The sequence below is a fragment of the Pan paniscus genome, chromosome 5, assembly GCF_029289425.2.
Source record: "Pan paniscus chromosome 5, NHGRI_mPanPan1-v2.0_pri, whole genome shotgun sequence".
NCBI lineage: Eukaryota > Metazoa > Chordata > Mammalia > Primates > Hominidae > Pan > Pan paniscus.
In genome coordinates, this window is record NC_073254.2 from 81274345 (window position 1) to 81289722 (window position 15378).

A 15378-nucleotide genomic window follows, 5' to 3' on the forward strand; every position below is an offset into this window, starting at 1 on the left:
ACAAGTCCAAAGGATAGCTCATCTGGTCTAGTCAGCTCAGCTCTGCTCCACACATCTGTCATCCTCCTTCTAGCTTAGACATGCTTTTCTCATGGTGATGGCAGAGTCACAAGACGGCAACAAGAAACATGCAAGGCTTCTTTGGGTCTAGGATTCTATCTAGCACACTGTCTATTCTACTTCATTTTATTCATCAAAGCAATTCACATGACTAAATCCAAAGTTAAGTTAAATGATAGTAAATATACTGCACTTCTTTAAGATCCTTCTTGTAAAGGGACTAAAAGATCACACAGCAAAGAGTATGAATCCAGAAGGAGTAAAGAATTGCAGCCAGTAATGGAACTGAATCCAAGAAACAGTGAATGGTTCCACTGACATTTATGCTTACTCCCATGGTCTTAAAACAAGAGCCTGTTGTCAGAAGACAGAAAATGGGGGAGTTTGATAGAGCTAATGCTAACTTGACCACATACAAAATCACATATGTAAACTAGTTTTACAGACAGGTTTAATGGCATAAATATGAAATCCTTTAAAGAAGAGAGGTACTTTCATTGTTAAAGTGTATAGATGTCCACAAGTCCTTCATTCTCAGTAACCTCTTCTTTCTTCTAGACCTTAGTGTACTCTGCATATTAGAAATGAGTAAACAGCAAACCCATACCTTGCTGTTATCAGAGGGAATATTGAGCAGTATTACAGAGAAAGTGAGACAGAGTTCATATTTCTATTCAACTAACTGAAACTGGAAGTTACTTTTTCACCAAGTAGCATAAACTCTTCTGCTGCTACAGGGATTGCAGAGAATACAGATGAACAAAAGATAGAATCTGTGGAAAGCTATATTATCATAAAAGTGAAAAACAATGGGTTGTTCGCCAATTATTATTAGTTTTAGACTTTTTACTGGATAGAAGCTCTAACAATATGTAGCATTGTTAGTAGAATAAATTTTAATAAACTGTGGCCTGTTTCTATGTGTCACAAATTATAGATAATTTTAATAAAATGTGTAAAGCAATATAGAGATAATATTATTTTAAAATATTAATGCAGGCCTAATACAAGGAAATGATCTCCACTACAGAACTATAAAGGGACAAAAATGTATCAACATACCATATGAAAAATACAGAAAAATATGTGTCATATGTCCTTAATGAAAATTAATATCACCTTATAAGTTTTTTAAGTTATTACTAGCTTTAAACACATAGTTTCTTTTTTTTTACATTTCAAAATATTCAAGTTAAGGAGGAGTTCTTTCATTTATTGTTATTGATAGATGTCTGGCCTGTTAGAAACAAAATACTGGTTAACAGTACAGACTTTTCATTCAGACACCTTGGTGTATTAACCTAGTACTCAACTACATGCTGTCTGTGTGCTGGAGCTCTAAAAGGAATAATCTTCCCCTGTGACCAGTGTTTGCATGAGGTCAGGAGGTTAGATACATAATTACTGGGGTTATGTGGAGGTGGAGTAACAGGGTGGATGATGAATGGGCAATTAAAATATATTATCCAACTTACATTAAACACTATCAACCCATTACTTTCTGTTAAATTCCTCTATTTTAGGTCCTTCATGCCACTTACTGATATTACTATTTACTTATTTGATTTATTTTTAATACCTACTAATTATAAGCCTTATGATGAGGGGAAATATAAGCTATGTTTCCTGCTGTATCCCCAGAGTATAGAATAGTGTAGGATCATAGTACACAATCAATGTACGTTTGTTAAATCAATTTGTTATCTACTATTCAATCAGGTAATGAACAAAGAAACTTAGAAGAGAACAGGAAATTTGGAACCTTGTTATCTTACATTCTAATTATGTCTGTGTGCGTGTGTGTGCATGTGTGTGTGTAAATTTATACATGCTAATATGTCTGTATGAATTAAAGTCCCACTATTCTCTCTTTTTAACATTTCTTTTGTGGATATCATGTAAACTTGGCCTATGTCAATAACTAATCATGACCTGCAAACATTACTGTTGACTCAAAAATGATTCAATTCTCGCAGGAAGTAATTTACACATTAAGAGAACTGACTATCTTAGGAGGTCATTTTTACAATTAATGTAAAACTGTCCTTGATCATACAGATCGATGAGCCCAATTTGCCTCCATCTGTAGGCTTTACCACGTGTATTATTGCCTTTGCTGCATTGATTGAAGAGGAAAGAGTTAATGTAGCTCCAAAAATGCACTATACATTCTAATCCAAGATATTAAGGATGTTTTAGATTCCACCAGGGAAAACACTAAAACATAAATAGAAATGAATTATGGTGTTATTTAATTAACTGGGAAGTTCAATGTGCACTAGAGACAATTTATTAAATAAATAGAGCATCCTATCCTTGCAGTGCATTGTAATGAATATAAATCAAGGATTTTTTTTTCTTCAAAGAAAAACATTCACCAATTTCCTATAAACTGTACCTAAGGGCCTCATTAAATTAATACTTCACTAGAATGCTTCATTATTTTGCAGACATTATGTTATGGGGCATCTCTGCCACATTCAACATCATTCATCACTGGTTTCTCAGTGAAACACTCCTCTTTTAGCTCACATGAGATCTGTGCTCTCCTGGTTCTCCTCATAACTTTCCATAACTGCTCTTGTTCAGTCTTCTTCATGGTTTCCTCCAATAATTATCTCTTAACTGTTGAAGGTTCCCAGAGTTTTCTTCACGCCACAATTTTCTCTAAGCACAGCATACTGAAAAAGTACTTATCATTTCTCCTAAAATTAATCTCAACTTCAATAATTAACCTTTCGTTTGGTGGCATGGTCATTCAGTCTGTTATTCAAGCTAGAATACTTGAGTTCACCTCTATCTTATCCCTCTCCCTTTTTGCCACATCCATTTAATCCAGACTTCTCTTTGTCTCTACAGTGTATTTCAAGTCTATCTTCTCCATCTCAATCCTACCATGGATCCAATGAACACATTCGTTTATCTCATTTGAATTGCCTCCACAGTCCTCCAGCCAATTTTGCTCCATCCCCACACCGCCTGAGAATTTCAATTCAAATTCATCTTTTGCAGTTGTTTTTGAAATATCTGGAAAAAGATGGAGTAAAGATTGTGATATTAAGTAACCCTGTCATATTTGTGCTGAATTTTTGCCTATTTGTTGCATATTCTCATGCCAAACTCACAGTATACAAAAACTACCAACATCTGGGGTAGTAAATGATATTCAAAATAAATTGCTTTACCACATATCTAGAGAATAACAATCAACAGGATACATAATACAGATAAATAATACATGACTGTCACAATGCTCAGTTCTTCCTATGAAACTGATTCTTTTTAAATTGTCCTAAAGAATATTTTTTCATCATGCCACTCACTTATTCAAAAAATTTTAACTATTGTTCATTGCTTTTAATGTCATGTGTAAACTAGTTAATTATTTAAAGCATTGTTATTTTATCTCACTGTATCTTTTAAATTGTGGCCTCTACTACTTGTAGCCTCAAACTCTGATTTAATCAATTTTTAAAAAAATTTTCAAAATATTGTGCACAATTTTGACTTTGTGCTTCTCTTTTAATAACATTTGTTTGTCACCACCATTCAACTTCATCGTCCAAACCTATAAATCTTTCAAGGCCTAATTGAAGTCCAACCACTTTCCCTGAAGTCATTCCAAAACTATTTAGTTCCTCGAGTTATTGCCATTCTCAGAGAATTATTGCCTGAAATTTTAATTTGTTAATTAATTGTATATGGTGCAATCTTTTTAACTCTTTAATATTTTTAATTTTAATATTTTATTTATACTCGATGTTACTACATTTTGTTTCTGAGAGCAAATACTCTGTTTCATAACTATTTATAACTTATTGGATGTCTTCCATGATCTACAATGGCCTTGAATTCTATTTTAAAGATAAGGATTTAATCATCATATTATTATACTAATGTACTTGTCTCCTCAGATTTTATTTGTGTCCAATAATACAACAGAGTTTAAAAATATGTATAGATCATTTAAAAAGTGCTTAAATAGAAATTATGAAAATAAAGTTGTGCAGCTTCTCTACATCTTGTATTTATTTTTAAAAATGTAACTTTTTTGAGGTAGAATACATTATATCAAAATGATTTTACACAATCATGCTAATTTTTAATTTTTATTTTCTTTTATCTTAGTAAATAATTTGAAAATAATTTGGAAATACTATTAAGTTTATCCACCACAGTTGAAACAGTATAAAGTGTACCAACTTGCTACATAAATACAACTTGAAACTTTTATTCTAGAGGCAGGCACAGTCAACTGATCTGCATATAACAATACAACCAGCAAATGAAATAGACAAAATGGAGTATCACAAATCAATTTTTCAAGCTTCTACCAAAATAGCTGAAATGGTCTCCTCATAAATTAATTAAGAACTAAGGTAAGATGCTCAATAGAATGTAAAACCTTAGATATAATTTTAATTTTCAGAGGTTCAGAATGCACAGAAATTTTTTTCTTCATTTTTAATCGTCTCGGGTAGTTGGAGAATTGCAGAATGAAAACAGTAGGCAAAGAGTAGTAGAAATATTCTTTTCCATTTTTATGGTTGTAATGAGTTATCATATAGGCTTTTTTGAGCTTATTAAATGTCCCCGTAGGATCCTGGCCACTTTCATTTGGAATACAATAGAATGCTTGCACTTGAGCTACATATCTTTTGAAATTAGCAGAATACAAAGCAGCCCTAATATTCAGACTGTCCTGTCAGTAATTTCTATTGAGATTATTGTCTAAGTACATTTAGGAATCTGGCTGACAAGAGGCATTTAATGAAACTTTTTATGACACACCATTCTTTTTTGTTAAATGAACACAAAGAGATCTAGACATAGCACTGTTATAGAGAGTAATTTATAAATTTTTCAATTATTAAAATGCTTTTTCCTAAATGGGTTTCAGAACTATCAAATATTTTACCTTCAAAACTACAAACATTATAAGTAAAGAAGTACCATTTTTCTTACATTGGCAGGTCACTAATAATTTTTGAACCTAAATTTTGAGCATTCTTAGAGTCTTTTAAAGTCAAGAAAATTGTTGAAATGACTATGTTGTAAAAATTATATAAATACACTCTAAAAAGCAATCCAAATACTCGGATACAAGGTGGCATATGTTATAGGGAAATACATATAATAAAATAACAATAAAACTGAGTGGAGACTAAAAGCAGAGGCATTCGAATTAAAATGTAATTCATTTCCTAAAATATAGGTTATTTGTTGATAATCTGATACTGATAATTCTATAGAATTAAATTCATAGATTAGAAATTTGTACCAATTAAAGATGATGTTTTATAATGTATTAGGAACCAACCTGATAATTTCTTGCTTGTAACATTATTACTCTTCATGAAGATAAGATCACCAGTAGTGAGAGTTAGGAGTCATTTCAGATAACTAGAACTTAACCACTCTTTATTGCAATTCAATGTGACTTGAGAAAGGCAAATTATAACTAGAGTTTCTTTTATCAACATATATAATGTATCAAACTTTGAATAAAAATATAATTATCAAAGCAAATATAATGAAATCACAGGAAAGAACAACAGCATATATTTCTGAATCAATTTTATGTCCTAGGTCCCTTTGAAAAATTAATGAAAGATATGGACCCTCTATTTAGAAAAAGTAGATATTCACTTAAACAAAAATATAAGTTACAAAAGTTTAATCAATCCCATAATACCTGGCCATGGACTCAAAGAGGTCCATGAAGACCAAAGTTATTATTCTGTGTTAACCTAATGCAAGTTTCAAACACTAGATAGAATGCAGCAATCTGATGTAAGATAAAAAAAAAATTATAAACATACTGCTTTAAATCATTTGAATATGAGTTGAAAAGGGGAAAATAAAGAAGAAAGGAACAAAAAATTAAAGAGAAAGGAAAAGGAGATTAAGGCATTCCCACTTCTCTGATAAAAATTCAACCTCTAACATCACTTCTTAAAGCAGGCGTCCCCAATCCCTGAGCCATGGACCACCAGTACTGGTCCCTAGCTTGTTAGGAACTCAGATGCATACCAGAAGATGAGTGGCCAGTGAGCCAGTATTACTGCCTGAGCTCCGCCTCCTGTCAGATCAGCAGCGGCGATCACAATAGGAATGCAAACTCTATTGCGAACTGCCCGTGTGAAGGATCTAGGTTGCACACTTCTTATGAGAATCTAACTAATGCCCGATGATCTGAAGTGGAACAGTTTCATTCCAAAACTATCCCTTCATTCCCATTCATGGAAAAACTGTCTTCCATGAAATCAGTCCCAGTCCAAAAGGTTGGGCACCGTTGTCCTAAAGTATAATTATAATAAAGAGAGACAGGCACAGTACACACAGTTGTGCCAAGTGATCAAATGATATGTGAAAATTATAATTCATTATAGAAGTTTTGCTTTGATCCCTTTAGTCATGCATACACTTGAATGGCGTGTGCATCTAAAAAAGTTGTGATTGAAGACAAAAAAAAAAGAGTCCCTTTTCCTGGCCTAATTTTTTTTAATTGAGTTTACATTTAGAGTAGTTTTAAGTTCAGATCAAAAGTGAACAGAAAGTTAGTACAGAGTTTCCACATCTCCCTTCCTATCTTCCCTGCTCCATAACCCACAGAGACAGCTTTCCCATTCGACGTCTTGCACCAGTATGGATATTTGTTACAAAAAATTAACCAACCCTGACACATCATTATCACCCAAAAGTCCATAGGTTATCTGATGGATCCTTCTTTGTGTTGTACATTCTTTGGGTCTTGACAAATGTATAATGACATATATGCTCCACATTAGTATCATATAAAACAGTTTCACTGCCCTGAAAATCCTCTGTGCTCCACTTATGCATCCCTCCTTATCCTGCAAATCCCTGTAAATCATTCATTTTTTTTTTTACTGCCTTCATAGTTTTACCTTTTTAAGAATGTCATGTAGTTGAAATTATGCAGTAGGTAGCCTTTTCAGAATGGCTTTTAAGGTTCCTTCATTTCTTCTTGCAGTATCATAGTTTATCTCCTTTTAGTGCTATAATATTCCATTGTCTGGATGTACTACAATTTATTTGTCCATTTACCTACTGAAGGATATCTTGGTTGCTTCTAAGTTTTGGTAACTCTAAATAAAGCTATTATAAACATTTGTGTGCAGGTTTTTGTGTTGACAGAAGTTTCAAGAGTGTGATTGCTGGATCATATGGTAAGAGCATGTTAAGTTTTGTAAGAAAATGCCAACCTATCTTTTAAAGTGACTATACATTTTGCATTTCCACCAACAATATAAGAGAGTTCCTGTTGCTCCACATCCTCACCAGCATTTGGTGTTGTCAGTGTTTTGGATTTTAGCCATTCTAACAGGTTTGTAGTAGTATCTTGTTGTTTGAATTCGAAATTATCTAAATACATATGTTGTTTACATGCCCTTATGTTGAAAAATATGAGAAATAAATTGTATCTGCTTCACTTATTTTTCTGGGAAATCTTTCTGACACAGTGAGATGAATGATAAAAGTTCTTCAATTATGTCCTCTCATTATTTTTGATTTGTAACTAAACAAACAATGTTTGAATTGCCTTAATGAGATTCTTGAGATAGTAAATTACTGCAATCTCCTGATGTGACCCCCGTGGAAAATTAAAAAATTTTCAAATTAAGTCATGTATTTGTAGGTTCAGATGTGGGCTCTATTTTTCAGATAATATATTCCCCATATCATTAGGTGCATCCAAAGTTGACCAGAGGAGAATATGATTTCCATAGATGAAACAATAATGTTGACAGTCTTTCAGTAATTGTCATCAGATTGAAGCAATTAATAAGTGTGCAGTGTTAAATTAATTATATTTATTTTTCACAGGTGACTTTTAAAAGGTTTTTTTCATTTGTTTGTTTTTCTTTTGTGGGAGAGGCTTAAAACACAAACTTTATTCCAAATTATTTTTAAAAAATCTTAATTCAGAAACATTTAACGGATTTCATTTAAACTCATATGGTCATAAAACTCAAACTATCAAACAAAAATAGCATTGTGCACTTAACCACTTTTAATAATGAACCTTTAAGAGGAAACATGTAGAGATTCCCACACAATTTGGGAGCCATTAGGCAACATATATAACATATATTTAATATTAAGCAAAGACAGCATTAAAAACTAAAAATCCTCAAATTTCAAGAGAATGCCTGATCAAGTCTTTGATATGCATTTGCACATGAGAAAAGAAATATTTTAATTTAAAAGAAACCAAGTCTGAGTGCTTACCCTTTCTTCAAATATAATCTCCTGTCCACCCTTCATTTTATGACTGCATACCCCTCACTCTACTTCATCTACACTGAACCAGTGTTAGTTCAACATGATTGGCTTCACTCAAAGCCCTCTAGATACCATTTCATATATCCCATCTACCACCATTACCCCCTTACATGTTTGCACAACCTTTTACTGAGTATTACATTGTAATGGATCTTGGGAATTTCAGTTATCCAAAGGTAATTATATACACAGACGATTCTGTTTTATTGCACAGTTCACAATATAGCTGGTGATTATACAGCCAACCATGTTAAGATGAATATCGACTATGCAGACAAAAACATCGATTTTGTCCCCAACCACAAATGAAACAAGAAAGACAAACATATTCACCACCATATAAAGGTTGTGTTTACTCTGTGGTGCAGTCATGAGGGCTCATATCACTCTCAGTGTGTTAAATACAGAATTCATAACATTTCTGGTGGCATCACACATGAAGTATAGGACACAAGACCATAAACGTCCCGCACTCATGAGCCATTTGTGCCACATACGTAACAGAAAGGCCACTTTTAAAGCTATTCAGATATTCAATCATGTTTGCCCTTTTATTTATTTTTTTTCTTTTTTTGAGACAGAGTATTGTTCTGTAGCCTAGGCTGCAGTGCAGTGGTGAGATCTTGGCTCACTGCAACCTCTGCCTCCCGGGTTCAAGCGATTCTCCTGCCTCAGCCTCCCAAGTAGCTGGGATCACAGGCATTGGCCACCATGCCTGGCTAATTTTTTGTATTTTTAGTAGAGATGGGGTTTCACCATGTTGGCCAGGCTGGTCTCGAACTCCTGACCTAAAGTGATCCACCCACCTTGGCCTCCCAAAGTGCTGGGATTACAGGCATAAGCCACCGTGCCAGCCTGCCTTTTCAAAATTATTACCACACTAGTTCACATTGAAGGTAAAAACAACAGTTAGAATCTCTTACTAACAACACATTTTGACTTCAAGCTCAGACAAAGCTGTTGGTTACAAGTTCTGTTGAATTTTTTTGTCAAATTTAAGAAGTCTATAGGACAACACAAAACCATCCCTGGTAATGTATTTGCAATTTGGTCTTCAAAAGCTGTAAAGAGTGACAAAGAAATAAAAAAAAAATACTGAGTTAAAAACCATTAAAAGTATTTATTAATAATTGTTTTTAAACATCACTTATTTGAGACAGCAGAAACCAAAGAGTTTTCCTTAGAATTCTCACTTAGCTTGTATTTCACAAAAGTGAAATCTGCTTTAGAACTCAGATTTTTACCATCTGTATGGAGTGTAAAGACAAAAGGAAGACCAACAAAACCAAAGGCCCAATGGTGTCTATTCCCAGGGCCAAGGTATTAGCCCAGGCTAACCCACCTGCCCTGTGCTGAGTAGCTGGATACGCTTGTCAGTGCTCAGAGTCATGCACGTGAATTAGTGGGTCAGGCACCAAGGTGCCTTTATTCATTCATTTCTCAAATTCAACTCCCTTCAAATCCTGACTCTGTTTAATAGGTCAAAGGATGCTATTCATCTTTATTTGGTGCCAGATTATTATTTTTTAATCCTTACATCTACACCTTGAATGTAAACTGCAATATCCAGCACAATATTGTCAGACAGAGGTGCTGTATGGTTACTTAGCTTCATTACTGCCTGGCTAATGCTTAATATGCTTCATCCTTTACAGCTGAAAGAAGGATATTCACTGTATTTAACCAGCCATACTGCATTTAGATGTAAACAGCTTTTATGGGCTATTTGCCCAGAAACTTTCAGTAAACTACCAAGTTGAGGCCCTGATTTTATTTTGGTCAGTATGTGCAAATATTCACATGCAGTTACCCAGAAAGAAGAAAAACTGGTTAACAAGAAACCTACCATCATGCCAGATGCTGGAAATAAATCTTTACAGAAAGGGTTTTAAGATTCATAATCCACTTTTTCAGTCTGTCTCTTATATTTCATTAGTCAATTGGAAGTGGCATATGAATCATTTTGCTTTATCTGGAAAAAATATTTTCACATTTTCCAATTCCTTTGACAAAGAAGTTTTCGTCTATTAAGGGATGAGAATGCTATTTGGCTATTGCCTACTTTTAGAATTCAAACTAACTCTTCAAATGTCTTCATTTAGAGCATATTCTCTCAAACTATCTTATTATTTTACTAACACAACGGTAAAATTGGGTTTCCAAAATGTCAAAACCCTAATGGAGTCTCTATTTCCAAAGGTAAAATAAAAGACAGTCAACACTGTGAAGTGAAAACTATCCTGAGCCTTTTTCCCACTCTGAAACATTTAGAAACTAGGGGGAAAAAAGTGGGATTGCATTAACAGACTTCCAAAACAAAATGTTATGGAAGTGTTTATCTTTTAAAAGGAGAGTTTTAAGAGAATAGGATGCTTGAGTATGACCAACTCCTGCTCAACAGGAAAAATAACCACAGACCTTTGCTGAGATGGCCCCAATAATTCCAAGAAACCAAGCTAACCAGAATTTGATCTATACACAATTAGTATGAAAATTTCTTAACAAGATGGAACACCTATAACAACATTTAAGTCCCTTCATCTTTCGGCAATGAAATAAATGAAATCAACATAAGGATATTTTGGAAGCGTTGAAGGTCACAGTCAGAATCAAACAGAAAACTTTCAAACCTAGAAAGCAAAATGGGAACTTTCATAACTCCTTGATCTACCGTATCTAAACAGAAATAGTATCATGACTATCCAATAGGTACTTAGTTTCAAAACAAATACAAGCAATTTATCATGAAAAGCCTACACCTAATAAGCTGTTTTTCTTCTTTGTTCTGCCCCATTGTCATATGCTTGAGCTTAATGAAGACTATCCTCTGCAGCTGCTCCTGAAGGCAGAGAAGCAAGCAATGGAGTAACAAAGGAAGCCTGAGGAGCCCCTGGCCCCCGAGGACCTTCTCTCTGGCCGTTCACAGCCACTTATGTTTCAATGCAGATTTCAAGACTGGTTTGAGAAAAATAATCCTATTTTGGGGATTAGGTTCCCTGTCAAAGGCCATCAGATGGACAGCTATTTATCAGGCACTTAGCCTAAGGCTCTTAGGTAATGATAAAAAAAAAAAAAAAACACAAAGAAACAAAAAACAGAAAACAAAACAAAAAAATCCCTCATATTTTCCTACTGGAATCTTTTATTCTGTTTTATTGAGGCTTAAGCAAAACAGCTTTGCCCATAACTCACTGTGGCCTGGAGTTATGACACCAACTTGTATTTGGCCAACTAAGAAAGAGGCCAAACTACATTCTTCTTAGAAGGCCTATTCAGTTGATAAATGGCACTTAACTGTTGGTTTTTTTCATATAACCTTTACTCATAAGTTGCATTGATTATGCTCCAAGAGATAAGGGACTGATAGTAATTCAAATGGGCACGTCTGAAAAGATTTATCAGTTTTCTGTCCCGTTCCAGCCAGATTTTTTGGAAAACTTTGGGGAAAGACTGAAATTCCCCACCAATCTGAGACTGTATGCGAGTTTTTACATTAATTGGAAAAAAACAAGAATCCCAACATGGCACCCAATGGACCTCCACAGATAAAATTATTGACCAAATGAGCACTGTGAGTCGTTTCTGTAGGCAGATGCTCCTTAATGGGACCTCAAAGGCCGCAAAACAAGACATTACTGAGTCCATTCTGGAAAAGAATGGGCACCAAGCCTCGATAATATTCTCCAATTCCATGACATTTCAGTGCCTTGAAGGCCTGATAAGTGTTGGTAAATCTGTCATGATGCTTGTGGTCTTGAATCAACGTCTGAACTATTTCCGGTGGAGTGAAAATTGCTTCTGTTGTCCCTGCAAGCACTGCCGCCATGCAACAGGTTGCAAACTCTGGAGCACTGACATGCTTGTGGAGAAGGCAGGATAAATCCTCATAGAGACCGAACATAAGTGCAAGTGTAGCTGTCTTCTGCATCAATGGGGGAAGGATTCCAGGATGCAAGTTTCGAAATCCATCCCTTCTCAACTAAAATATTGCATCACGGGTTTTGATGCCATACAGCTGTTGTCGAAAGAGGACCGTCTGAATGGGATATGTGATTGCGATGTTGTTGAAGGCTGCGCAGCAGCCACAGAAGTAATGCTTCATTTCACCAACATTTGTAATACGAGGTGATATATCTTGTTCTGAAGATGTTAGTGTTGGTGGCCTCTTTTCATGAGCTTCTGAATCCATCGTGTTGCTTAAGGTCTTTCGTTTTCAGGAAGGACTGACTTTTTTTTAACCTGTAACACAATCCGAGCCTGGAGTTTGGCAGGATGATAGCTTTTTGATAATGTTCTCAATTTCTTCCATTGTTATTGTTCTGTTAGTTTCTCTCTTCTGGAGTCAATTTTGATAACTGGATTTCCGTCCTCCAGGCGCCCATCTCCCCAACCTGTGAAAAGCGGGGAGGGGGCTGGACAAGATCACTAAGTCCTCCTCCGTCTCTGACACTCCACAGTCAGGGGTCCCGAGGTCAGGAGGCCGAAATCAGTCTCCCCGGAGGCAGGGCCCCTTGCGCGGTGCCAGCCCCGCTCTCCCCCGGGCGCAGGCAGAGCCCAGCTCCTCCCCGCCCCTGCGGTTTCTGCGCACTAGGGAGGAGCCTCACCAGCCCGGGGCGTGACCGAATGATGGCACAGCCTCCTTCGCGGGAAAGGTCGCCCAGCAGCCGGATAAACACTCGCGACGGGCGGGAGAGCCGAGGAGGCTCAGAACTGATTCTGCGCGCGCCGCCTGGGTGGGGTCCACAACGACTGGGCCAGGGCAGTTGGCGCTCGCAGAGGACTGGGGTGGGCGCTTAAAGCGGTCGGCTGCCCAGACCGGCCATGTTGTGTTTTTTCTAAACCTCTTGTTGTGAACAAACAAGTTCGTTGTAGGGTGAGGTAAGGTAAATTGCTTTTGCCTTTCTCTCGTTGTGAAGTGGATCTCAAAATGCTGGTGTTTGGTTTTTACTTTGTGTTAAATGCTAGGAGAAGCCTTAAACTTTGTTGGCTCGGTGCTTCATTTGCTGCCTAAATTAGACAGGATCTCATTAGGATGGAAAATGTGTGCCCCTCTCCTCAAAAAAAAAAAAAAAAAAAAAAAAAAAAAGGTTTTGAAGCTCTAACTCCCAGCTTAAATATATTTGAAGATGGAGCCTCTAATTAAGTAATTATGGTGAAATGCGGTCATAATGGTCGGACTCTGTTTAGACAAGATTAGTGTCTTTATAAGAAAAGACACCAGAGAGGTCGCTCACTCTCTTAGTGCGCTGAGGAAAGGCCATGTGAGGTTACATAAAATGGAAGCCACGTACAAGTGAGGAGGGGAGGCCTCGCCAGAAATCGAATAAACAAGCACCTTGATCGTGGACTTCTAGCCTCTACAATTGTGAGAAAATTGATTTCTTGTTGTTTAGGCCATCCAATCTGTGGTATTTTGTTATGACTGCCCAAGAAGACTAATAGGATCAGATGGGCTTAAAATACTATCACAGGATCCTTGGGGTGTCACTGTGCCAGCCAGAAAGCTGTGTGGGCTGCAGCATGTCTGTGTGAGTATTGCTTGCGCCGCCGCTGGGCTCCTTCTGCCCGGCCCACTAGGCCTAGCAGGCTGCGCTCCTCTCTTGCTACCGGCCTGGATCCCACGCCTGCTAAGGGAGAGCCAGGCACAGAGCACCAGGGGAGGGGTGTGTGGGTGAGCAAGCACGGGGTCTGGTCACTGCGCACAGCCAGGCATATTTTAGGAAAATCATAAGTTAATTTTAGCCAAATATTATGCTCTTACCATGGAGTGACCATGGAAGCCAAGAATAATACTATTGATAAAAGCCTTGTGGATAACACAGTTAGTTGGTATCAGTACACATTATAGAAACTTAATTTATCAAAGAGGAAATAATAATATATATAAGAAAATAACAAATAAAAAATAAATTAAAGTGTAACAGATTATTAATCTCTGAAATACAGAGACAAAGAGGTTTTCTATGTTACTTCTATAGACAGATAATAAAAAGGATTTCCTCATGGAAGTTTCCTCTTTTGTGTTCTAAATTGAAAAATCATCTTCAGATCAAAATATTCCTGAACTTGGCAGTGCATTTCCAAATTGATCTTGGTGAAATTGTGTCAGTTAGAGAGATGTATACATGAATTAAAACATGAAGAAATCTCTGTTTGGCGGAGAGACTAATAAGACTTTAAGAGAACTGCAGTAGGTAAAAATGGTGTTTGTAAAATCAGGTGTCTCCAGAATCTGGTCAAAGACCAACCATCACCAACTGTAGTGCAGAGAAACCTCCAGCACTGAACAGAGGCAACCAAGTAAATTCATAGCCATACACATAAAAGAAAGGTGTGACTTACAGGCCATAATTCGGCAATTCCTGATCTAGACAAGTATAAAACAAATAAACAAATACAAGACATAGGAAACTCTTCATTAAGTTTGAAACATTAAGGAAGACAAAGTTTACCTGGTAAGGATTAACACATGATAAGACTTTTTTATCTTACGAGCACTGGGGCCATCTTAAGGGACAGACTTCTTGGATCTATGCCCACTCTACTCTATAAACTACCTCTTAAAAAGACTCAAAACAAAAAGTGACAAGGACAAACAGAGAGAAAAGTTAGAGTGTTGCTACTGACATGTTTTTACCAAAGATAATAGTTTTCAATTCATGAGCACATAAGCAAATGATTTATAGAGGAGTGATTCCTCCATTCTCAGGAGATAAACTCAGCCATCAGTTTGAAATAAGAGATCAGTAATATTGTTTCTAAAGGAGTAAATAGTAAATATTTTCATTTGTGGGGATCATATTGTCTTTGTCCTATCTGACACTGCTGGTGTGGCAGCAAAGACATAGACATAAATGAACAATTATAGTCTGTAGGCTATAACTGATCTGGACAATAGAAATCATAGCTCAGGCTAAATGTGGGGCATAATTTACTATTGTGGTCAGAAAGGTTCCCATATAGGATACTTATTAGATGACAGGATAATGCACTGTTTCTGAATTGAGG

The 15378-nt window shown here is 36.1% G+C and overlaps 1 pseudogene; it reads right to left on the bottom strand.

Moving 5' to 3' along the window:
• Positions 1–11002: 11002 nt before the first annotated feature.
• Positions 11003–14719, bottom strand: LOC129398001 (mitochondrial nicotinamide adenine dinucleotide transporter SLC25A51-like; annotated as a pseudogene).
• Between the last annotated feature and the right edge of the window lie 659 nt (positions 14720–15378).